This window comes from Aricia agestis, chromosome 13 (assembly GCF_905147365.1).
Source record: "Aricia agestis chromosome 13, ilAriAges1.1, whole genome shotgun sequence".
In the NCBI taxonomy this organism is placed as follows: Eukaryota; Metazoa; Arthropoda; class Insecta; order Lepidoptera; family Lycaenidae; genus Aricia; species Aricia agestis.
The window spans coordinates 7,580,163-7,605,119 of record NC_056418.1 but is presented as its reverse complement, the minus strand read 5'-3'; the positions used below and the strand labels follow the sequence as shown (position 1 = coordinate 7,605,119).

The 24,957-nt window shown below is 35.6% G+C and overlaps 1 protein-coding gene across 1 annotated transcript in view; it reads right to left on the bottom strand.

The window, feature by feature from the left end:
• Positions 1–24,957, bottom strand: part of LOC121733400 (dual oxidase maturation factor 2) — a 71,580-nt gene that overhangs the window by 34,148 nt on the left and 12,475 nt on the right. The gene's annotated exons all lie outside the window — the stretch shown is intronic.

The window sequence follows — 24,957 nt, the reverse complement described above, 5'->3', positions numbered from 1 at the left end:
TAGGCTGATTTATTTGATGATTTTCAATTTACAATTAATTTATATTATATACCTCTAAGGACGGCATTATCGTTTTACGATAAAGTCCTTTCTTTTCTAGATTAAAGAAACAAGAACAATGATTGCGTAGCACGGAGCACCATTATAGCAAATGTTTACTGAAGGCAACTAGTTCATCAGTCTTGTTAGTTTATTACTTGAGACTTATGAGTTGTGACCATAATTTGTTGTTATACTAATTAGTGTGTATTAATATAATATAAATGCAAATGTTTTTTCAGGTCTTTCAGTCAGTCTTTGATGTAGGATAATAATATATTATTCTTTCTCGCTCAAACTTTCAAATCGATTTGTAGATGGGTACGAAGAACTTTGTGTCCCACACAAGTAAATCTATCACATTTATTATTATTATTATACATACGGTTAATGCCGCGCTAGGAACAATATTAGGCGTCTTCGTTACGCCTAATGTATGTGCCTATGTGCTATTTATTTATTTATAGCGTGGGTTAATAATATGTAACGAATCGGTAGCGCCATGGCCCATGGCCTATGACGCCGATGAATTATGTGAAATCCCATATATTTTTGACATCAAGCTTCGCTATCGAAATTAGCGAATGAAATTTGACTAACGCAGTAAGCATTAAGTGACGAAAAGCAGCAGCTTGATGATGAAATGAAGTTCAACATCAAAAAATCGACCACCAACGTGTGTCATGTTTGTATGTAATGTGCCAAGTATTTCAATGAACATGATTTTCGTCAGCGAGAGGCGACGTGCGAAGACGCTCGTGATAAAACTCATGCGGGCAATACGTATCGTGACGTGCCGCAAGTACGGTCCCCGTGTACTAATTTTGAATCCTATTACCATTATAATAAGATCGATACGTGGCTTATAATTTCTGTAGCAGCATTATTTCTCCTGAGGTTCTAATTTTGCACCTTATTACAAAAGAAATAAGATCGAACCGTGGTTCATAAAGAGATACCACTACCACCAGTATTATTTCTAGGACCAATAGTTATTGCGAAATCTTAATGCAGAAACGAATTTAATCGTTAGATTGATCGCTGAACAGATTATTAATTTTCAAGTACTATGTCAAATTGTAGGTAAGAAACCGCAGATTTGAAAGCGACATCAACAGTATAGGACATAGGTAGTCATTGGTAGTAGTGAATCTGATATGATAGCTGGGCTAACATAACCCGACCATAAGGTAGTTCCTCCACTTGCCTACTAATAATTTTTTTAGATAGTACATAAAATTCACGGATAGTTTTGAAATTTAATATACATAATATAATTTATTTCGATATAGTTAATAATAAATTTAGGAGAGCTTAGTCTATCTATCTCATGTCAAAATGTTAGGCCGCGTACTTCTCCGAAACAGCTTTACTGATTATAACCAAATTTTATATGCATATTCAGTGGGTCTAAAAATCGGGTACTGGGTACTTTTTATATTGGTAAGTGCATTTGTTGAATAAATAATAGTAAACTATTACAACGCGAGACTGACGGCGACCATTGTTTGTGCGACGGGATAGCGATGGACGTTGCCATGGTGACATACTTATTTAGTCACTTTAATAAAATAATATGGGCGAAATACTTTATATGGCAAAGAAACGTTTGCCGGGACAGTTAGTCTATATCTATACATATAATAAAACTGTAGAAATGACAATTCTGTACATTAAAGATATCCAAAAAAATAATAAGCGGGGGCTGTTACTACATCGCTATAGAAGCCAAAACTGTGGTTGGTTTTTTGTCTGTCTGTCTGTCTGTCTGTCTGTCTGTCTGTATGTTTGTTCCAGCATCACACGAAAACTACTGATCCGATTTGAATGCGGTTTTCGCAGATATATTTGTCTTCTCCCAACATAACATCTGGTGTACAAAAATTTTTCCCCCCACCTCTCCAAGGGGTCAAATTTTGTACCAAACTTTTTTCTTTAACACGAAAATTACTGATCCGATTTGAATACGGTTTTCGCAGATATATTTATCTTCTTCCAATTTAACATCTGGTGTATAAATTTTCCTCCCTCACCCCTCTAAGGGGACCAAAGAGGGGGTCAAATTTTGTATCAAACTTTTTTCTTCAATGGACTAACTTCTTATTATTAACTGTATTTTCCAATTTAACATCTGGTGTATAAATTTTTTCCACCACCCCTTTAAGGGGGCCGAAGAGGGGGTCAGATATTGTATCAAACTTTTTTTTTAACATGAAAACTACTGATCCGATTTGAATATGGTTTTCGCAGATATATTTGTTTTCTTCCAACTTCATATCTGGTGTATAAAATTTTTCCCCCCCCACCCCTCAATATTCGCATTGTACACGATTTTCGAATTTCACGCGAGCGAAGCCGCGGGCAAAAGCTAGTATATAAATAAAAATGATTTTTCAATTTTGTTGGTCTCGCAAAAAATTTGAGAATGGCTGAACCGATTTAGCTAATTTTAGTGTTGAAACATTCGTAGAAGTTCATGTTTATTAGGGATATGAGTTGTGCCACAAAGTTCACTGGGTCAACTAGTAGTCTTACAGTTTTTGTAAACGCAACTTTTAAAGTACTATCAGAGAAGTTGATTCCTATGCAAATCGGGGACCTAAGTAGTTTGGTTGCGTTACGTCAAACCCAGCTGACAGATCACAATTAACATTGATTTGACATATTCGGCCAAATAACGTTGGTCTGTCAATTGCATAGGAATCAACTTCCTCGATGGTACATCTAATATGTACGCGTAATATTCTAATTACAAATATTGATCTTTCTGTTTAATTGTAATTTAAGAGTAGGCGGGAATTAAAATAAGAAAGTTTATTTGCTACCTTGTACGGAGCACGAATCAATCTCTGCTGATTTTAGATTCAAAAGCTTTTAACATAATCGAAAGCCATTAAATTCATGACGTAATAAGCTTAAACAAAATAAGAAAAATGTAGATGCTTATTCTAGTTTTTGAAATTGATTACCATCCGAATTAATCGGTATCATTTACCACCTAAATTTTAGCTGACTTATGGGCTATGGCACATGAAAAATACAAATGCTTGTAAAAGTTGTTACTTGTGGGTTGAGATTATTTTTTCTTTATCAGGGTCAATGTTATAAAAATAAACCTTATTGAGAAATATTTTATGATTGGTTTAAAAAAAATCAGAACGTTTCTTCTGATTGTTTTTTACTTTACACAATTAATCTTCGAAAAAAAGTGAAGTTTTTTTTTTTTTAATGAAATAAGGGGGCAAACGAGCAAACGGGTCACCTGATGGAAAGCAACTTCCGTCGCCCATGGACACTCGCAGCATCAGAAGAGCTGCAGGTGCGTTGCCGACCTTTTAAGAGGGAATAGGGTAATAGGGGAGGGTAGGGATGGGAAGGGAATTGGGGAGGGTAGGGAAGGGAATAGGGTAGGGGATTGGGCCTCCGGTAAACTCACTCACTCGGCGAAACACAGCGCTAGCGCTGTTTCACGCCGGTTTTCTGTGAGAACGTGGTATTTCTCCGGTCGAGCCGACCCATTCGTGCCGAAGCATGGCTCTCCCACGTATAATGATGATGTTTTTCTTCAACTTTGAGCACTTAAGTTCTTCACAAATAAAAATATTTTCATCATCTGTCTGTATACAGGCGATCGAGATCCTTATACATACATACATTTTTAAGTCTTTGTCAAGGATTATTGTCTTTGTTAGGATCAAACATTTTATGACTATCACAACATCTGCATAAACAGTGTGGATCTTTTAATCGGTATGAGGGTAGGCCCTCAAATATTTTAGATTCGATAAATAGGGCTTAATTGGATAAAGGTGTGTCCATAAAGGACTACAATAAATCATGATGATTGAGCAATGACTGCGAAGCTGAACTCAACTGAGACATAAACAATTTAAATATTTGATTAAGATTTATGACTCAAAAATAATTTATGTTTATAAAAATATTTCTGATTAATTTAAGGTATTAATAATTGTTTTATCATTGGCGTGGGATTCCATAGAAACAATGTACCTGATTCACCAAGGTAACATAATATATTTTAAGTATAACGTATTTAAGTTCGATCAGAAAAGTTTTTGAGGAGTAACAGAATAAATAAACAAAATAAAATCGCATTAAAATAAATAGCAAAATATCTTGCTTAAATTTCATGTTTTTGTTTGTTCATAGATAAAATTGCTCCACTATTATATGTCTACCAGAATCTGATGGCAAATTTTTATCGCAGATTTTCAAAAAAAATATCCTTGATCATTGGATAAATTTTTATGTCTCACACACCGCTAAAGGAAAAAAAAGGATCAAAAATATGTTTTATTCCTATTACCCCGATATTGCTAGAGACAATTTATATTTTCTCACTTTTTGCCATCAGATCTGGTTGACCTATAGTTCCGAATATTTGCGTTTGAACTAGAATTTAACCGCATCGACTACAATTAATAATGTAAATAAACTAATATTTGAGCGTCCCTATAGCAATAACTCTGATAAGCAAAATATCTTAAAATAATTATTATCATGGGTAACATATTTTACAACATCGAGAAGTTGTTAACTTAAAGTTATTTTAAGATATTTTTATTTTTTGTCTTCATGCCAATTTCCGGTTCGGCGTCGCCTTCAGCTTTGCTTCCTGCGCACGATTTATCGGTTGCATCATTGCAAAACCTTATTAAAATGAACCTAGCAAACTATCATAGTCTTTAACGCTTGGAGTTTAAACTCTAAATTCAATTTCTGCGAGCAATCAAAGGGCACCCAGCTTTAATAGGTCAAAGCTTTACATTATGTATCTAGCTTTAGATCACAACCTTAAAGTTTTTGTTGTCGCTTGCCTAGCTATTTAACCTCTACGTAAGGCGCATAGTAACCTAGACTCTTGGCCAATCATAAATTAATTTATACCGACTGTTAATTAAAAGCAACCTACAATAAAACATTATGACTCCGCTGACTTTTAATGAGTTTATACTCTGTACAATAACGTAGCTATCGCAAGAAGTAATTGGCGATAAAAACTCGACAAAAAATGAAACCATAAAACATTAATTAATATCTCAACATCATCTTAATGGTTTTGAATGTCAGTAACATTTTTGAGTAGTTGACATAATGATTTTTGTAATTTGCCATGAGAAGTTTGTATTATGTCCGACGTCTAAAGTATTATGATGGCATTATGAAGGTACTTCTCTTTAGTTGATGGCTCTTTTTTGTCGGATAGTTGTTTGTTATGGACGGCAATGAACTTAGTCTTTATGACGGTGCTGATGCGTGATATAAAGTGATTATCCTTGATAGTTCGTTGCTAGATACAACAGTATTATAATTATATATAACGTAATTAGTGATCGGATAATATTAATACGAATATTAACTTAAACTCGAACCACCATAATTGATATCCTAAATTACGATCGAGGTTTATACAAATATTTTACGTATGCTTTTGTTTGCAAATTTAATTGTAATAAAGGATATTATGTGCAATAACGTAGCTATATCATATTATGCAGGAGTGGCAACTTGGCTAAAGGATCACTAGTTGATGTCGTGATGACAATGATTTTTCATCACATTACATAACAAATATGTGACAAATAGGTTGGCATATCTATACGTCACTGAAAACTTTTACAGCTTACTCAATGCGAAAATGCTATAGGCATAGAAATATTAGTCTGTGGTCGCACCGACACGCTGGTAAATCATAAAATATTTTACATAATATGTACACACTACGTAAGTATTACTTAAGTTACATAGCTCAGAGAAACGCTCAAATAATATGGCTTTCTACGACACCAATGTTTTGGTTGTTGGCGAACCATTTCTAATGGATTGGTTACCCTTATTTTGCTGGGGGCGCAACTGACTGGTTATAGCTGTAGTCACCGCGAAGTATTTCCTAAGTGTGAGCAAGGAAAGCAACATGCTGAAGAAATAACTAGTAGGTTTTACCAAACATATTGCTAGTTATTTCCTTACCTAACCTGAATAAATTATTCAGGACATAATAGGATTTCAAAATATAATTTCAAATAGGTTTAACAATTTTCGCAATTACATATTTTTCACATAGGAAAGTTTCTGCTATAAAAAGTAACTTATTTCAGTTGTGGTTAAATTCTCGAAACGTAATAAAACTTATAATCGCCCTGTATAAGTTCTTCTGCCAACTAGAGTTACTATAAGCCCGGCCGCACATTGTCCGAAATTTCTGTTACGAAACTGTTGAACGTCCGCGCTGTCTCTTACATTTTGTACTGAGCCGAGTGAGCTCGAACTCGCCGGAAGGATATTTCGGATAGTGTGCGGGGTGGCGGTCCGGCGAAATTCAACTGTTTCTGATCAGAATTCGGACTCTTAAAAGGCCGGCAACGCACCTGCAGCTCTTCTGATGCTGCGAGTATCCATGGGCGACGGAAGTTGCTTTCCATCAGGTGACCCGTTTGGTCGTTTGCCCCCTTATTTCATTAAAAAAAAACCATAATAATACACATGTATTTCTGATGATAATGATAATGACCATCCTGCATTAGTGCCCAACTGCTCACATCAGAAGCGATTGTAACAACTCTACCGTATAAGGCTTGAATATACATTATACACACATTCCGAACTGTACAGTTTGGTCACAGAAGTCCAAAGTGGAAATGCTTTTGTGTGTTTCTTCAACTTAAATTACTCTAAATGATGCTTTCATGAACAAGTGCCAATTCGAGCGGTTTAGGAGGAAAAATTAAGTACATCTTAATTTTTCCTCCTAAACCGCCTTTCGATATTACCAATATTATGGATATATGGCTGTTTTGACAGAACTATTGAATGGATTAATAAAATTGCCTTTGTTATTAGTATTATACTTTTAGGCTCAAAATTATCACGGGCACTGTAATTTTATAAGAAAAAGGCCTGTAAGTAAGTTGTAACTGAACGGTTTTATCTCGTCGTCTGTAGCAAGCATAAATACGATTTGCGATTCACGATTAGAGCCACCGAGGTTACTGTTCTTGTGAAATACCGACCATTAAGGGCTTTAGTCGGAGTCGGTCTGCTTGTAGTTGGACTGAATCGGGCTAATGAGATAACCTATGACATTATTTACTTGAAAGTCTAGAATCTATTGAAAATTTTGGATATTTGATAATTATTAGATGTATAATGCTATGGGTATAAACACCGTCAGAAATTATTGACATGTTTCATTCGTTGATTTAAGTAACCTTATGCGACTTCTCCGCATTTGAATGTGATTGACCAATATTCGTTCCGGTAAAGACAGCTTTGCTATCTCAGTGACAATCATGGAACTCCATCATGGCCTAAAGTTGAGAAGGGCCTGGAACTACTAAAACTGCATATTTTTAGTGCTATTTACTAACAGAAGCTTTTTGTCTATTTAGGGTCAATTCAGACCGCAACGCGACGCAAAGATTAATTTCTGTACTGATGCATCTACGCGTCGCATAATTGCAGTCTGAATTGACCCTAAGATGTCGGTATATCGGAAGCGCAATAATAAATTGATGTTCCGAATTAGTGCTTAGTCATCTGTTATCAGTAAACTAAAACTGTTTAAGTATGCAAAGCGTTTCAAAATGACATGTTTGCATTAATTTACTGCCTTTTCATGTTAAAATAATTCGTTAGGAGCTTTACCGATTCTATCTTTTAATAGTTGGTTTGGTTATGTTTTTAATGATTTAAGAAATTGGTAGGTAACTCTTATATCTTTGAACGAGCAATTCTTGTATATATATATATATATATATATATATATATATATATATATATATATATATATATATATATATATATATATATATATATATATATATATATATATATATATATATATATATATATATATATATATATATATATATATATATATATCATCCAGGTACTATGAATGAATAATATGGGGTAAAACGTCTAAAGATGCTGCAACTCAACGAATAAACAACTTATAAATACAGTAAATATAATGCAGTTCAAGAAGATTCTTTGCATTTAAAGCCTATTTTTTCTTAGAAATAGTCTGCAGATTATGTTTACATTCGTGTTAGGTTAATTAGGACTTAAGGCATCCTTTAATGATTTAGTTAGTAATGTCTACAGAATTCAACTCTATAACGCGGTCAAATTGTTGCTCTACCAACTTCCAGGAATTTCAAGAGCTTTTCAAATTAGGTTATGCTAACCGCCATAGTAATTAGACTTCACATTCTTCAAAAATTAGTTACGGCATCTTCTAATTACGAATTGCGGACATCTTTGAGAGTCAAATTATTACTGAGATCGCAGTCCACAAATTACATGCAATTTATATTAGAACGTGCGCGCCATCACAAGCGGAACTAACGAGCATTAGGTCTCACCTTGTGGTGTGACCTCTCGCTGGCCTCTCCACAATAGACAGGAAAACGGGGTGCTTCCGCGCACCTGATCTCTTGTTAGGGCTTGCATCATCTCTGACCCTATAACTGCCTATTGTGAGTAATCCATATTATGGCTCCAACGCTTATGATTATAAATTCCATAAGCATAAGAGGTGAAGGATAAAAACAGACATACGAGGAGGAGGATACAGGAGTTCCCAATCAATGGGGTACCTCTTTGTCGTGCAAATAATATTTCAAGGAAGCTCAAAACAAATTTATTCTGCTACCTGCTTCGCTACCACCTGTATATTATGTCGGGAATATCAAAGACTTCTATTTAAACCTCAGTTTAAATAGAATTCTTTGGGGAATATGTGTGGCTTTACGCTTTTGAACACTATTACTATTTTGGCATTACAATATTTTAGCACACTCATGTATGGGATATGATATTATGCCGTATGCAGTTTAAACGAATAAGTTCCAAATAATCCATAATATTATGTTACCAGTTTGCGGAAGGCACATCTTCACGTATTTCCAATTTCCATACAATTATGATCGATAGAGGCGACGAGAATGGTTAGGTAACAGTAAAAACTGCCACTTAGCGGCTTTGTCGTAAACGATGACGCTCAGCACAAGACACAAAGTAGTATTTTCTCTTTTTTTAAATAATTTTCATAATTTTGTACATTATGCAGTTTTCGGGACCTCGACTTTGAATTCTACATAGAGGGATCTCTTTTTTTTAATAAATAAGGGGATAAAACGAGCAAACGGGTCACCTGATGGAAAGCAACTTCCGTCGCCCATGGACACTCGCAGCATCAGAAGAGCTGCAGGTGCATTGCCGGTCGTTTAAGAGGGAATAGGGTAATAGGGGAGGGTAGGGAAGGGAAAAAGGTAGGGGATTGGGCCTCCTCCTCCTCTTCTTTGTTTGTAAGTCGGTTAAAGTTTAGCTTTCCTCCTTTTTTTTAAATGAAGTAAAACCAGGCTGGATTTGCGTAAATGCAACCTAAGTAGCAAGTAGAGGAAAAAAACACTTTGATTTTCAATGGTGTCTTTTCTTTTGAATATTTAAATTGTATATAGTGTAAATATTGTGATGTAGGTAAATAAAGTGGAATAAACTACTTTTAATCGTCTCTGAGTATGATCATTATAAAACAATTATGTTCTCGCATAAGACTTGGACGTGCTGTTATTAAAATAATTGTCAGAATTATAGTAAAGTTACAAGTATCTTACAAGATAATGTTATGGGTTACATATTTGTAATAAAATTATGTAAGCTGTGCTTAATTTTTGAATCCATACTTACTTACTAATATTATAAATGCGAAAGTGTGTCTGACTGTTACCTCTTCACGCTCAAACCGCTGAACCGATTTTGCTGAAATTTGGCATGGAGATACTTTGAGTCCTGGGAAAGGACATAGAATAGATTTTAACCCGGAAAAATGTACGGTTCCTACGCGCTAAACGAAATTTGGCGCAATGACGTTGCAGGCGTCATCTAGTATTATTATTACTAGCTATTTGACCGAGCTTTGCTCGGTATTCGATAAAACACGAATAAAATGACATTTTCTAAAAATGATTCCTAGCTAGATCTATTTCACGCCCCCCTAACCGCCTATATACTAAATTTTATGAAAATCGTTTGGAGCCGATTCTGAGATTCCAATTATATACTTATATATGTATATAAAAGAATAGCTCGTTTAAAGATATAAGATAAGATAGATAACGCCCTTAACCCCGTTGCGTCAAAATTGTTTTATCGTACGTGAATTTCATTTTCCGGGATATACGTATGCTATTTCCTTTCTCGGGACTCAAAGTATCTCCATACCAAATTTCAGCAAAATTTGTTCTGTGGTTTGGGCGGGATTAGGTAGCAGACAGACAGACAGACACACTTTCGCATTTATAATATAATATGAAACTATGGAATATGGGTTGTGAGTATTTACTGCAGCTTGTAAGTAGAATGCAAGTCATCAAAACGTACACATTCCGTTCGTCATTTTTAGGGTTCCGTACCCAAAGGGTAAAAATGGGACCCTATTACTAAGACTTCGTTCTCTGTCCGTCTGTCTGTCTGTATCTCAAGAACGGCTATAGATTTAAAATTTCAGAAGTCTAGCTATAGTTAGACTTCTGAAATTTTCACAGATTGTGTTTATCTGTTGCCGATATCACAAGAAATACTAAAAACAAAATAAAATTATTATTTAAGGGGGGCGCCCATAAAAGAAACGTGATTTTTTTTTTACTTTTATCACTCTATATCATTTTTCACAAAATCCTTAGATTATATTATGTGTATTTTATTATTTAATAATAATTTTGAAATAAAGTAAAAAAATTAAGGGGCTCCCATACAAAAACACAATTTTAGGCCTAATTTTGCTCTTTAATGGTACGGAACCCTTCATGCGCGGGTCTGACTCACAGTTGGCCGATTATTTCTTTATTTGTAATGGGTGCCAACGTGAAGAAAGTGCACACAATCGATTGCGAACGCGCCGTGCCATTGCGCAAGGAGTTTCTCCCATGAGTTCTTCGTGGTGGTAACAGCTAAACATTATGTACACACGGTCACCGAAAACACTTGTCGATCTTATTATTATTAAGATAAGGTTCATAATCGGTACAGAGCGTACCGGCTTGATGGCTTAACAGGCTCGATATTGGATACGTCGTCGAAATGGTTGCTATTTTACAGCAACCATTTCGACGACGTAGACGTTTTCATTCCTAACTGCCGCACTCAGAGACATTTAATTATGACGCGCACTAGCGGCCATCGAGATAGATACCTTAGTATGAAACCGCCGCACTGTGGTCCCAAATTCGACGCTCCATACTCATACAACTCGATTGTTGAAAATAGTTGTTTTTTTTGGCCAGAAACGTTGTAGGGCATTGTTCTATTATAAATATTAGGATATAAAACTCCCTCGTTAATTTGTTTGCGTAATATAAGCGATTTTTTTTTTTGTATGGGAGAAAACACTCAAATCCATTTTTTTTCGGACTGTCAACAACTGTAAAGTGGAGATTAACCAGGGGTTGTTATCCTACATGAGACGCATCCTACAAGCAATAACACTTCTGCCCGTTCTCGCCCGTTTGGAAATAATTTACAGAAATAAAAAAAATTCTATGGTTGAAATCATTTAAATCCAATTTATTCCGGACTGACAGCAACTGACAACTTGGGATTCACAGGGTTTGTTGTCCTACCTGAGATAATTTTTATAAGCTATAACACTTATGCCCGTATTCGCTCGTTTAGACAAAATTTACATAAATGTGAATTTTTCTATGGCCGAAATCATTCAAATTCACTTTATTCAATACTGATTACATCTGACACCTTGAGATTCACAGGGATTGTTGTACTACCTGAGACCATTCCTACAAGCTATAACACTTGTACCCATACTTGCCCGTTTAGACGTGAGTACATAAATATATATTTATTTTTTATGAAAGAAACTATTAGAATCTATTTTGTTTAGAACTGATTACAACTGACACTTTGGTATTCACAGCGATTATTTTCCTACCTGAGACGATTCCTACAAACTATAATACTTGTACCCGTACTTGCCCGTTTGGACGTGAGTACATAAATATGTATTTTTTTTTCTATGAAAGAAACCATTCGAATCCATTTTGTTTAAAACTAATTACAACTGACACATTGGTATTCACAGCGATTGTTGTCCTACCTGAGACGATTCCTACGAACTATAATACTTGTACCCGTACTTGCCCGTTTAGACGTGAGTACATAAATATATATTTATTTTTTATGAAAGAAACTATTCGAATCTATTTTGTTTGAAACTGATTACAAATGACACCTTGGTATTCACAGCGATTGTTGTAATATTTTAGACGATCCTAAAAGCTATAATACTTGTACCCGTACTTGCCCGTTTGGACGTGAGTACATAAATATTATTTGTTTTCTAAACTATTCGAATCTATTTTGTTTGAAACTTATTACAACTGACACCTTGGTATTCACAGGGATTGTTGTCCCACCTGAGGGTGAGACGAATCTTAATTACCTCTTAAATAATACACAGTTGAAATAATAATAATGTGTTTTTATTATTTCTTTGTCCAAACATATTTAAAACTTATAAGAGTAAAAATTTTATACTTTAAGAAACTAATGACATCTATGTAAATATATTCAATTAGTTTGCTAGTTAAAAAATAAGCTTAAAATTATGTTAAAAATGTTAGTAATATACACAAACAAGGTATAAACTTTAACAAAAAATATCCTTACTGTTTTAAAGACCTTACTAAAATTACTAAAACTAAAAGAAAGCAGACATAAAACTCTACCACAATACCATTTTTTACTTGTCATCAGACTCGTCATTCAATGCAACATCATTGAGGCTGGAACTAATCTCTAAAAGATATTTTAAATCATCATTTGCGTCTGCTTTTTTATGCCTTAAAATCGGTCGAACACTCGACAAGTAGGGATCTGACGATATAATTAAACCATGAAATATGTCTTCATTTGTCTTTCTTCGATCCATTTTGCGGAAATGATTTTCTGGTAACTTTCGAAAGTCCTTGTTCTTCTTCAGAAGCTTCAGAGGCTTCTTCCTAAAGATGTCCGACAGGTATAAATTTGAAATGTGCAATGATGTCTGCACCATGTATCAATAATTTAACAAAATGTTCACTTGAAAGCATGTAGTGCATGTGCACGTGTAATAAGTTTCGAACAAAATAGATTCGAATAGTTAAAAAAACAAATAATATTTATTGACTCACGGACTCACGTCCAAACGGGCAAATACGGATACAAGTATTATAGCTTGTAGGAATCGTCTAAAATAGTATAACAATCGCTGTGAATACCAATGTGTCAGTTGTAATTAGTTTTAAACAAAATGGATTCGAATGGTTTCTTTCATAGAAAAAAAAATACATATTTATGTACTCACGTCTAAACGGGCAACTACGGGTACAAGTATTATAGTTCGTAGGAATCGTCTCAGGTAGGACAACAATCGCTGTGAATACCAATGTGTCAATTGTAATTAGTTTTAAACAAAATGGATTCGAATGGTTTCTTTCATAGAAAAAAAAAATATATTTATGTACTCACGTCCAAACGGGCAAGTACGGGTACAAGTATTATAGTTTGTAGGAATCGTTTCAGGTAGGAGAACAATCGCTGTGAATACCAAAGTGTCAGTTGTAATCAGTTCTAAACAAAATAGATTCGAATAGTTTCTTTCATAAAAAATAAATATATATTTATGTACTCACGTCTAAACGGGCAAGTATGGGTACAAGTGTTATAGCTTGTAGGAATTGTCTCAGGTAGTACAACAATCCCTGTGAATCTCAAGGTGTCAGATGTAATCAGTATTGAATAAAGTGAATTTGAATGATTTCGGCCATAGAAAAATTCACATTTATGTAAATTTTGTCTAAACGGGCGAATACGGGCATAAGTGTTATAGCTTGTAAAAATCATCCCAGGTAGGACAACAAACCCTGTGAATCCCAAGTTGTCAGTTGCTGTCAGTCCGGAATAAAATGGATTTGAATGATTTTGGCCATAGAATTTTTTTTATTTCTGTAAATTATTTCCAAACGGGCGAGAACGGGCAGAAGTGTTATTGCTTGTAGGATGCGTCTCATGTAGGACAATAACCCCTGGTTAATCTCCACTTTACAGTTGTTGACAGTCCGAAAAAAAATGGATTTGAGTGTTTTCTCCCATACAAAAAATAATTAAATCGCTTATATTACGCAAACAAATTAACGAGGGAGTTTTATATCCTAATATTTATAATAGAACAATGCCCTACAATGTTCCTGGCCAAAAAAAAACAACGATTTTCAACAATCGAGTTCTATGAGTATGGAGCGTCGAATTTGGGACCACAGTGCGCCGCGCCGTAGACCACGCGCACCTGGCCGCACGGCGGCCAGCGGCCAAACCATACTTTCGATGGCCGCCGCGACCTGGCCGCTAGTGCGCGCCCGGCCTAAACGTTAATTTAATGAAGAGTTTGACAGATAATGAGGCTCATAAGCCTTAAATGCCTAAAAGCCTAAATGAAGATTTTGACATATCGAAATCTTCATTTAATTACAGTTAAGTAATTAATATTTCTCTCTGAGCGCGTTAGTAATGGCCGGTTTACACGTATTAAGTAGATAAGTAGTAACTTAGTTCTAATTGTCATCTAGTTTAGTACTTACAAAATTTTAACTTGCTACTTGCTACTAAATTTTGTGTTTACATGCAATTAACAACTTAAAATTTAGTTAACTACTTATCAACTTAATACGTGTAAACCAGCCATAAGCGCTTAGACAACTTGCTTTCGATCATGTTTACAGCAAAGCTGAAAATCATAATATAGGTGGTTTGACAAAACTCGTCGCTAATTGACATGATCATTACCATAAACTTATAATATACTATGATCATTACGATAACTTACGTCAAGTCGCATATTATTTTTTTTATATCTGACTTCCCAAACACAATGAAATTTAAATTTCTAGGTTTTTGTAAAATATTTATTTATTGTTTCCCAATGTTGTTTCCTATTTAGTCATTATTCAAGGTGTAACAAAACTAAGTGTTAACTTTAGGGTGTATATGTGTTCCTTGTAGAGAGTTCACTGTGAAAGTAGCAGCGCTGAAAGACCAATTTTTTTCTTACTTTTGTATGGGGAAACTCGTGACGCTGGGGCGCCCATACAAAAGGGAATAAAAAATTTGGTCTTTCAGCGCTGCTACTTTCACAGTGAACTCTCTACAAGGAACACATACACACCTTAAAGTATTATCACTTAGTTTTGTTACACTTTGTATAGTCGCGTGCCAAGCAGTTTGTAGCTACATTGCAAACTTTAAGAAAAAAAAACTGCAAGCGGTTATGTACTATAACAATAAATATAAGATATTAATGTGCTAATATCGACATGTCGTGTTACGTGTGGATTATACGGTTATTATTGCATTTAATAAAAAAATAATGAATAATGTAAGACACTTTGCTCTTGCCTTGAGGTTGACCATGATTTAAGTTGTCCAAGAACATTGCTATTTTATTATTGTATAAGTAATACACTGCCTTATGTATTCGCTACTAACGACGAAGGTACATTTGAGAAACAAAATAATAGGTACCCGAGACTCATACTAACATTATAAATGCGAAAATGTGTCTGTTACCTCTTAGAGTATCTATTAAATATACTTTGAGTTCCGGAAAAGGACATAGGATAGTTTTTGTTGCGGAAAAAAGTACGGTTCCCGCACGATAAACGAGTTTCGACGCAACGGAGTAGCCGGGGTCATCTAGTAAAAAAACAAAAACCCGGTTTACTTACTTTGATAAGCTATAATATAGCAGATAGATTGCAATATAATAACTTTTCGGTAAATGAGAATTGCCTGGAGGGGGACTAACACATTTAGTTTATTGAAAGTATCCCCTTTGTTAAAATTATTGTAGATGAACGTGCAGTTCCATGAATAAAGTAATGTATCACCCGCATCTATTAGCAACAGAAATGTTGTTGCTATAATATTTGTGTACGACATTCATATAATGTGGGATAGAAAAAGTTACATTTTATAAATAAATCTGACGCTTGAATAAGATCGAAAATAGTCATAAAGTTTAGTCAAATAAAAATTTTCCAAAACTTAATTTTGTTAAGCTGGATTAATTAAATAACTACGTTAGAGTAACATAGGCAACAATTGAAATAGCCTATGTTACGTTACAGCGAAGCTATGTAGGTTATGTTAATAAAATTCGCATAAAATTGAAACTTGGGTAACTACTTTTCTCATACGAGAACTCAAAATTGTATAATCTTGGTTAACACTACAATTTAACCATTATAAAACTGAGTTATTACGCGTATCTAATTTTATAATACATCAGCGTTGCCACAGTATATTTTTACAGTAAAGGAACTTAGTAGTATCTTTAATTCTAGTGAGCGGGACGGACAACACTGCATAAAGAGGCCGGGTACCATCGAAATTCTCATACATAGTTACGTTATACCAAAATCATTTTCTCATACGAAAATATTTAACATGTTTGATGTATTTTTCAGCTTGAAATAGTACTACCTAGGTTCCTGCGTAAAAATATACTACAAAATACAAAAAATAACACTAAAAAATATATAAATAAAAGCGTATTTATCTCTGTAGAATATATGGAGCACACGGGGTGGTATCGAATTATGCAGCATAGGCAGCTACAAAAGCTTTCTCACTTGTGAGGTAAATATTGCACTCGACGTGATACTGCATATTTTGCTATCTTAAGTTATCCGAAATCGTACTTGTGTGTACGTGTGCCATTTTGGACGGATCCACTTAACTGTCCAAATGCCCAATTTGGGCGTCTGCCAAAAAGTGCAAGTCTGTCAAACGCTCGAATTGGTCTTTATTAACATTGCAACAGATGCGCTATTTTGAAAAAAAAAAATGGTTTGACAGTTAAATAAGCATGGAGATGGTGTACAGTGTACTGTATGTATTTACATTACTTTGCGGTGTCTGTCTGTAACACCCGCATGTCGGTTTTCCTCATGAACTTATTGTATAACCTAATGGCTCAGAATCCGGGAAATATTTACACTATTGTACTTTACTAATCACTCGTAGAAAGTCGTGATGGCTTCGTACATTAGCGTCACAAGTGAGTGTAAAAGTTACGTTATACTTTACAAACTTCAATAATTACAAACACTTCTAGTGAATACTAGAAATGTTCGTATTTATATGTATGTTTGTTATAGTATAGTCGTAACATTTAGGACTTTATTAATAAGTCGTCGTTAAGGGAAATTTGTTTTTATGTAAACTAGTCTGAAAAGAATCTTGACCTACTAAGTTTTTTATGAAATTTTGGATCCTTATCATTAGACTATTACAATCTAAATTTTATTATTTAGCTAAGTGATTAATGTTGATTATTTCTCAATAATACAATTAGACTAGATAACAAATCTGCGATTTCGTTACAAAGGATGTTCAAAGGTGCTTAGCTCCTAGAATATAATAGTCAGCCACCAGTCCAGTGAACATCGAGGTTGGCCTTTCAAGGTCTGTGATCTTGGACTATGTTTTGAGGAAACGCTCAGGTGCACGTGACCTTTAGGTAATTTTAGATTTTTATTTTATTTTTCTGTTTACGAGCTATTTTATAAGTTCACTAAACTTTAAAAGTATTTAATTTTAAGATAAGATAAGATAAATATTCTTTATTGTGCATACATATTATAACAATTTAAAATAAAATACATTTTTAAAACACAGGTAACACACAATGGCGGCCTTATTACTAATTAGTAATTTCTTCCAGGCAACCACAGGTAGAGGAAACATAATTTTAAGATATAAGTATGGTAAATGTGCCATTAACAAAAACGTATTACATAATATATCAAACGTAACATGATGCTTCAAAATAAATATAATAAAAATATAGATATATATAATTATAAAATAAATACACAGCTACATACATACATACATAAATACATACATACATAATTAATCTAAAATACTTACATATATACGGACATACATAATTTATAACAAAGTATGGAACATTATTTTTTATGTAATTGTAATATTTTAGCGATAGAAAAAAAAAAAAAAAGTTATTATAATTGTATCTATAGTCGTAAGGAAATTTAAGTTGAGCTATTATCATTATTAGCGATAGCAAGTAAGTGTTGCTTGACCAAGATCTTAAAGCGACTCAACGTTTTCGTCATTTTTATGTCTCTAGGTAAAGCATTCCAGAGTTTGATTCCAGTAATAGTGAAGGAGGAACCATAGAATTTGGTGTTATGTACAGGCATTTCTAAGAGCAAGTTAGACACTGACCGTAAGTCCTTGACATCTGCCCGTCGAAATAGAAAAACATTTTTCAAATAAGAAGGTAAATACGGGTCGTGTATATTGGAATATACAAGAGATAGTACGCGAGCATCCCGTCGAAGACGTATAGGCAGCCATCTCAGCTTTGCACGGAATTCGGAGACGTGGTCGTATTTTCGAAGGCCGAATATGAATCTTATAGCAAGATTTTGCAGTCGCTCGAGCTTGCTAAGCTGGTCCTCCGTCAGATCAACAAAACAAGCGTCCGCATAATCAAGCGTAGATAGGAACAGTGATTCAGCAATCTTAATTTTTATGGGGATGGGAAGTAGGTAACGCAGGCGAGATAGAGAGTGCCAGGTTGCGTGTATTTTTCTACTGATCTCTTTAATGTGTTGTGACCATGAAAAAGTTTCGTCGAGGTAAACTCCTAAATTTTTAACCACATTAGTAAAGGGAACTACAACGCCATTCACGACCACCTGAGGTAAGCGATCAAACTCAACCCTGGATATTAGCCCAGGACTACCAATGAGTATTAATTGCGTCTTAGTTGGGTTAATAAGGAAACCATGTCGTTTACTCCAATTACAGATTATGTTAAGGTCATTGTTGAGTTGGTGAATAGTGGCATGTATGTTATGTGGGGATGACTGACAATAAACTTGGAAGTCGTCAGCATAAAGGTGATAAGATGAGGATAGTGATTGGGTGATGCTGTTTATAAAGAGAGCAAAAAGCAAAGGAGATAGCACACCACCCTGAGGGACACCGATAAGAATCATGGACCAATCGGAAGAAGCATCAGCTACCTTAACTCTTTGTCGACGCCCCACAAGGTAGCTGCGAAATAGGGCAATTACTTGAGGTGAGAAGTTATAAACTCTCATCATACCAATTAACACGTCGTGGTCGACAGCATTAAAAGCGTTGCTAAAATCTAGCAGTGCTAATAGAGTAATTTGTTTATCATCCATGCCACGTCTAATGTCATCGGTGACCTTAATAAGAGCCGTAGTCGTACTGTGCCCACGTCGAAATCCTGACTGGAAGGTGCTAAGTAGGTTATTCTGCACAACATAATTCGTGAGCTGCTGACCTATAAGTTTTTCAAAAACTTTGGAGAGAAATGGCAATATTGAAATTGGGCGAAAGTCTGATACAACTTTAGGTCGAGCAGATTTTGGCAGTGGGACTATGGTGGCATTTTTCCAGGTATTAGGAAATACGGAAGTATTAACAGCATGGTTGAAGATATCGACAAGCACCGGTGTAATGATGTCCAAAACAGGAATTATCATTTTACGACTGATCCCGTCGTCACCGACGGCATTCGAGGAGATGGACGCAATATGCCTTTTAACGTCATCCCCAGTAAATGGGTTAAGTTGGAATGGCGGAGAATCAGGGGTGGGTAAGTGGGAAAGGTTTCAACGTAAGCGATTTTTGGCATAGGTCGTAGTTATTAGGTGGTGATGCAAAATGTCGGTTTAGTGTGTCAGCGTCTATACAGGAATTTTGGAACCATCAGAATTTTTGCCGACTCCCAGCGTCTTCAGAAATTTCCAGACGCGACTGGGATCGCTATTCTCCACAGAAGAATGGATGAAACGACGTTGAGCATCCCTACATAATTTGTTACAGCGATTTCTTAGCTTAACGTACTTTTCCCGATGCTCTGCACAATTTGAAATCTTGTATTTAGTCTTCGCCGCGTGCTTTTGTTTTATTAAATTTTTAAGATCGTCTGTGAGCCAAGGAGCCGGAAGATGCTTTATTCTGACGGGTTTGATGGGAGCATGCCTGTCATAGAGATCGGTAAGCAGAGAGCTGAAAATGCATAACTTATCGTCAACATTATCAGCGCTGTGCACCGAAGACCAATCCATATTACTTGCATCTTGTTTTAAGTTTTCCATATTCAAGTTTGAGAAATTGCGTCGCATTAGCACCTTTCTTTTTACCTTAGGGGGACGCATCTTATATGAAAGATAAATCAGATCGTGGTATGAAAATAAGTCCGCAGAAAGCTGCCCATGTTTCACCACTAGATCCGGGGTCTGTACAAGCATGAGATCTAATAAGGATGGTGTACAACCAGGGGAGGTATGGGTAGGATTTAGAGGGAGCATGTGTAGGTTGCAACTATCCAAAACTGAGGCGAGTTTCCTAGATCTTAAATCACCCCTTGCCATGCAAGTATTAAAATCTCCCATGATAATTGAGTGCTGGTAATTCGGTGTGTGAGTCTCTAGTATGTGCTCAAAAGCTGAAAAATAGTCCATTTGAGATGAAGGACAGTAGCAAACTCCTAGGAGAACCTTATTGGTAAAAGTCATTTGTATTTCAACCAGTAGGTACTCAGGAGAATCGGGAGGTGGGGGCTGTGCAGACGAGCTAACGAGAGCGTGTTCTAAGTCAGATCTGATATACATCGCAACACCACCTCCACCTCTCCCCACCCGGTCATTACGGACTAATTTATATCCAGGTAAGCAATAGCTGGTAGATGGAAGGCAAGGCTTGAGCCACGATTCCGATACCAAAATTGCATCAATTTGTGTTTTTTGACCAAAGGAAGATAAAAGATCCGTGTAGTGAGCTGGTATGCTCTGGGCGTTAATATGCACAATGTTTAGGTTTTTCTCGACGCTTAAGAAGGAAGTGGCCAGAGCTTCATCAAGAGAAACGAAATTTGCGCTCACGTAACTATCATCACTATCGCTGGATGAGCATGAGAAGAAGTCTAAAATACAATCATCATCATCTTTATAATGTTCCATAATTTACACTATACAATAATATATAATATATTAAGATATATAATAAATATAAATATATAATATTATATAAATAATAATTTAATGCAATCAAACTAATAACAATATAAACTTTAGATACCAATACCCAGCAGTGCCAAAAAGATAATTAACTTATTAAAAACAAAAACATTTTTAAAATCCAGCCATGCTTAGATAAAAAAAAAAATATTCAATAAACAACACAGAAAATATAGTAAAATTATTAATACAAGATAACAAAATTTTCTATATTTATAATTTTAGTTCCTACGAGGAAATGACCATCAGCTTCTCGTAACCTTTAGATATGTTTTATTTTATCTTTTATATATTTTGCTCTTATTTTTTAGAATGTTACAACTGACTTTATGTTTACATGACATCCTTAACCTTTTCCTCCTATTTAATATATTTCATCAATGGATTTCACAAGATCACTTTACGATTGTTTAGAAGAGTACTTTACGATAATATCAGGGCCCCCGTAAGGGTTACTGGCGCCTGTATGCAAAGAAAGGATTTTGGCGCCCCTTTTGGCAAATTTTTTGGGACCTTGGTTTTGGCGCCCCTAAAGATGGCAATTTTGCGCCCCTAGAGGATGGCGCCCGTGTGCATTGCACACATTGCACATATGGTAGCGGGGGCCCTGTATAATATTACTTAACAATCATAAAACTATAATATAAAACAATTAAGCCCAAAAAATGCGATTTTGCATAATTTACAAAATTTAAGATGAACCGATTAAGATTTTAATTTGCATTGTATCATCATTATGTAACGAACCACCTTCATTAGGGTATTTTAATAGTTAATCATCATATTTTAGAGTATCATATTTGATACTCTATCTTCTAATATTATAAGATTTAGAAGATTTCGAGATATTTCTCGAAATCTTCTAAATCTTATAATATTCGAATTGATAAAAATGTTTTACATTTCGTGCTTTCGTACTCCTGTCAAATGATTCTTTTATATCGTCTCTATCCAGTATGACCTTTTTAATGTCATACTGAGTTAATAATAATTTTCCTTGTCTCATATGATACGGAAATAGGTATCGGAGTGATATAACAATAACTACCGACAGTGCAAAGTTGAATGTCATCTTCAGGTGATGCGATGACTCATGACTCATGTGAGATATTTCCTGTGTTACGGACTTTCCAAAACGTGATGGAGATTACGGAGTTATGTCTTACAAATTGCACTAACGGTTATGTGCCCCTGTGTAAGCGAGTAATTACTTCAATTCGTTTACTTGTTTTTAGCTTTTTACTTTTAACACGGAGGTGTTAAAAGTAAAAGCTAGTAAAAAGATTTTCAATTGTTGCCGCTTGGGGATTAATGGGTTAAAATTTTAAGGAGGCTTAGGTGCTTAAAATGTCTTGTTTAAAAGCGATACACTGGTTTATATACCAACAACAAGGATTTTTTGACATGGCGGCTCATGATAATATGTCATCCAAGTAACACAATATTCTTGTAGGATTTTAGTTATACATTCATTGTTCATTAAATACTTAGTTATATTTAATGAAAATTATTTTGCATCAAATTATGGTGTGTTATTTCTTTGTTCCACTCTGCCTTGTTCTCTCAATACTTGCTTATTCTAATTTCTACCAAATAGAACTGTCCTAACGTAGGTACGTAAATATAAGTAGTGGGCAAACAATTTGGTAATATTGCGAAGAATGCGGAATGACCGTTTCTGATTGGTCGGAGGCTGAGAAACAATGGGTGACCTTGCCTTGCCCATGTTGTGACACCGTACTTCGGGGAAAGTCGGCTTTCTTCGCTAATTGTCGAAAACCGTGACGCAACGAGCAAGACTCGGCACTCGGTACCCACAGCTGATAGCAAACTCATATTTTACGTGAGATGTACCATTCCAAATGAACCATAAAAAATAAGTTCTGATTCATAGGCAGATGTACACGTGGGAGAGCCATGCTTCGGCACATATGGGCCGGCTCGACCGGAGAAATGCCACGTTCTCACAGAAAACCGGCGTGTAACAGCTGTGTTTCGCCAAGTAAGTGAGTTTACGGGAGGCCCAATCCCCTACCCTATTCCCTTCCCTACCCTCCCCTATTCCCTTCTCTTCCCCTATTACCCTATTCCCTCTTAAAAGGCCGGCAACGCACCTGCAGCTCTTCTGATGCTGCGAGTGTCCATGGGCGACGGAAGTTGCTTTCCATCAGGTGACCCGTTTGCTCGTTTGCCCCCTTATTTTATAAAAAAAAACCTTAAAGGCAATTTTTAGACTAACATGATAAAAGTTTTTATTAGATACAGCTAATATTATCATCGGCGAAATAATTTAAGTCTATTTGGAAGGGTCACGTCGAAGTTACGGGCAATGACTAGCGATGCACAAAAAGTTTTGGATTAGTCAGTCACTTCGCTCCAAAGAAAAGTACAACAGTGATGAGAAGTCACTTATATAATAACAAGTGACACACTTTTCTTAACGCGAAAGAATTTGTATACGCTGACCTTTGATTTCCCAAAGACGATAGAGTTCCAAAGACAAGTGGAACGACGAACGTAACAATGATGAATAGATATCATTGGCCAGCACGCTCAATCAAGTTACGTCAGTGTGCATTCCGAATTCTCTATTCAATTTTTTATCGTTACAGACTTACTAGGCTGTTTTAGCGCGTTGACAAAGTGCAACTAATGCCGCCATAGCCCATATTGTAAAGTCACACCGATCTATCAATCTATAAAACTAACACCACTTTTCTCACGTTATATCGAATAAGCTTATGCCCGCAACTCCGTTGCGCCAAAATTCGTTTATCCGGGAACCGTACATTTTCCGGGATAAAAACTATCCTATGTCCTTTCCTGAGACTCAAAGTATCTCCATGCCAAATTTCAGCAAAATCGGTTCAGCGGTTTGGGCGTGAAGAGGTAACAGACACACGGACAGACAGATAGACAGACAGGCACACTTTCAAATTTATAATATTAGTAGTTATGGAAGTATGGATATGGAAGTATGTATGTTTGCCAATATAGTTGCGATGCTTCACATCAATCACTGACGTTCGTAAGCGATTGAATTTGTCCATCATAAGGCTGCGTTTCCACCGGAGACGTGTTGCGAAGAATGTGTTTTTGAGAACCAATAGAATCGCTTCATTGACGTGACAAGCTCACGTCAATGACATCGCTCAGCGCGGCGATGCTATTGAATCTTAAAAACACATTCCTCGCAGCACATCTCTGGTGGAAACGCAGCCTAAGGCTGGAGTCGTTTTGAGTACCAGCTTCTTTGCCCTATGTTTCCGTGACAATAAAATCTACGGGCCAAAACATACTTGTATATAGTACAATTCCCAATCTTTAATGCCACTTGACAAGCTTCAAATTGTTTAGGACAAGGTAAACACCAGTATTTATAGAGTACTTGACTTTAATTCAAGTTTTATGGTTTGTTTACAGTGCCTAGTAATTGTTACAAATAATAACTATTATTGACTAAAGGTCTGCGATTGTTGCACCATTTAAAACAAATTAAATGTTTTAAATCGATTTATTAATTGAATTAATAATATTATTGCTATAAAGCCTTCTTGCTAGTAAATTACCAGCTTTTTCTCGCAGCGTATCCCACGGGATCGTGAGAGGATGTTCATAATATTTGCGTTGTTTTTGCGAAAAGTACCTCTGTGGCTCAGTTGGTGGGCTGTTGGTAGCTCAAGCCGGGGGTCGCAGGTTCGAATACCACCGACGGAACAAAAAGTTTTCAAAAGTTCCTGGGTCATGGTAATTT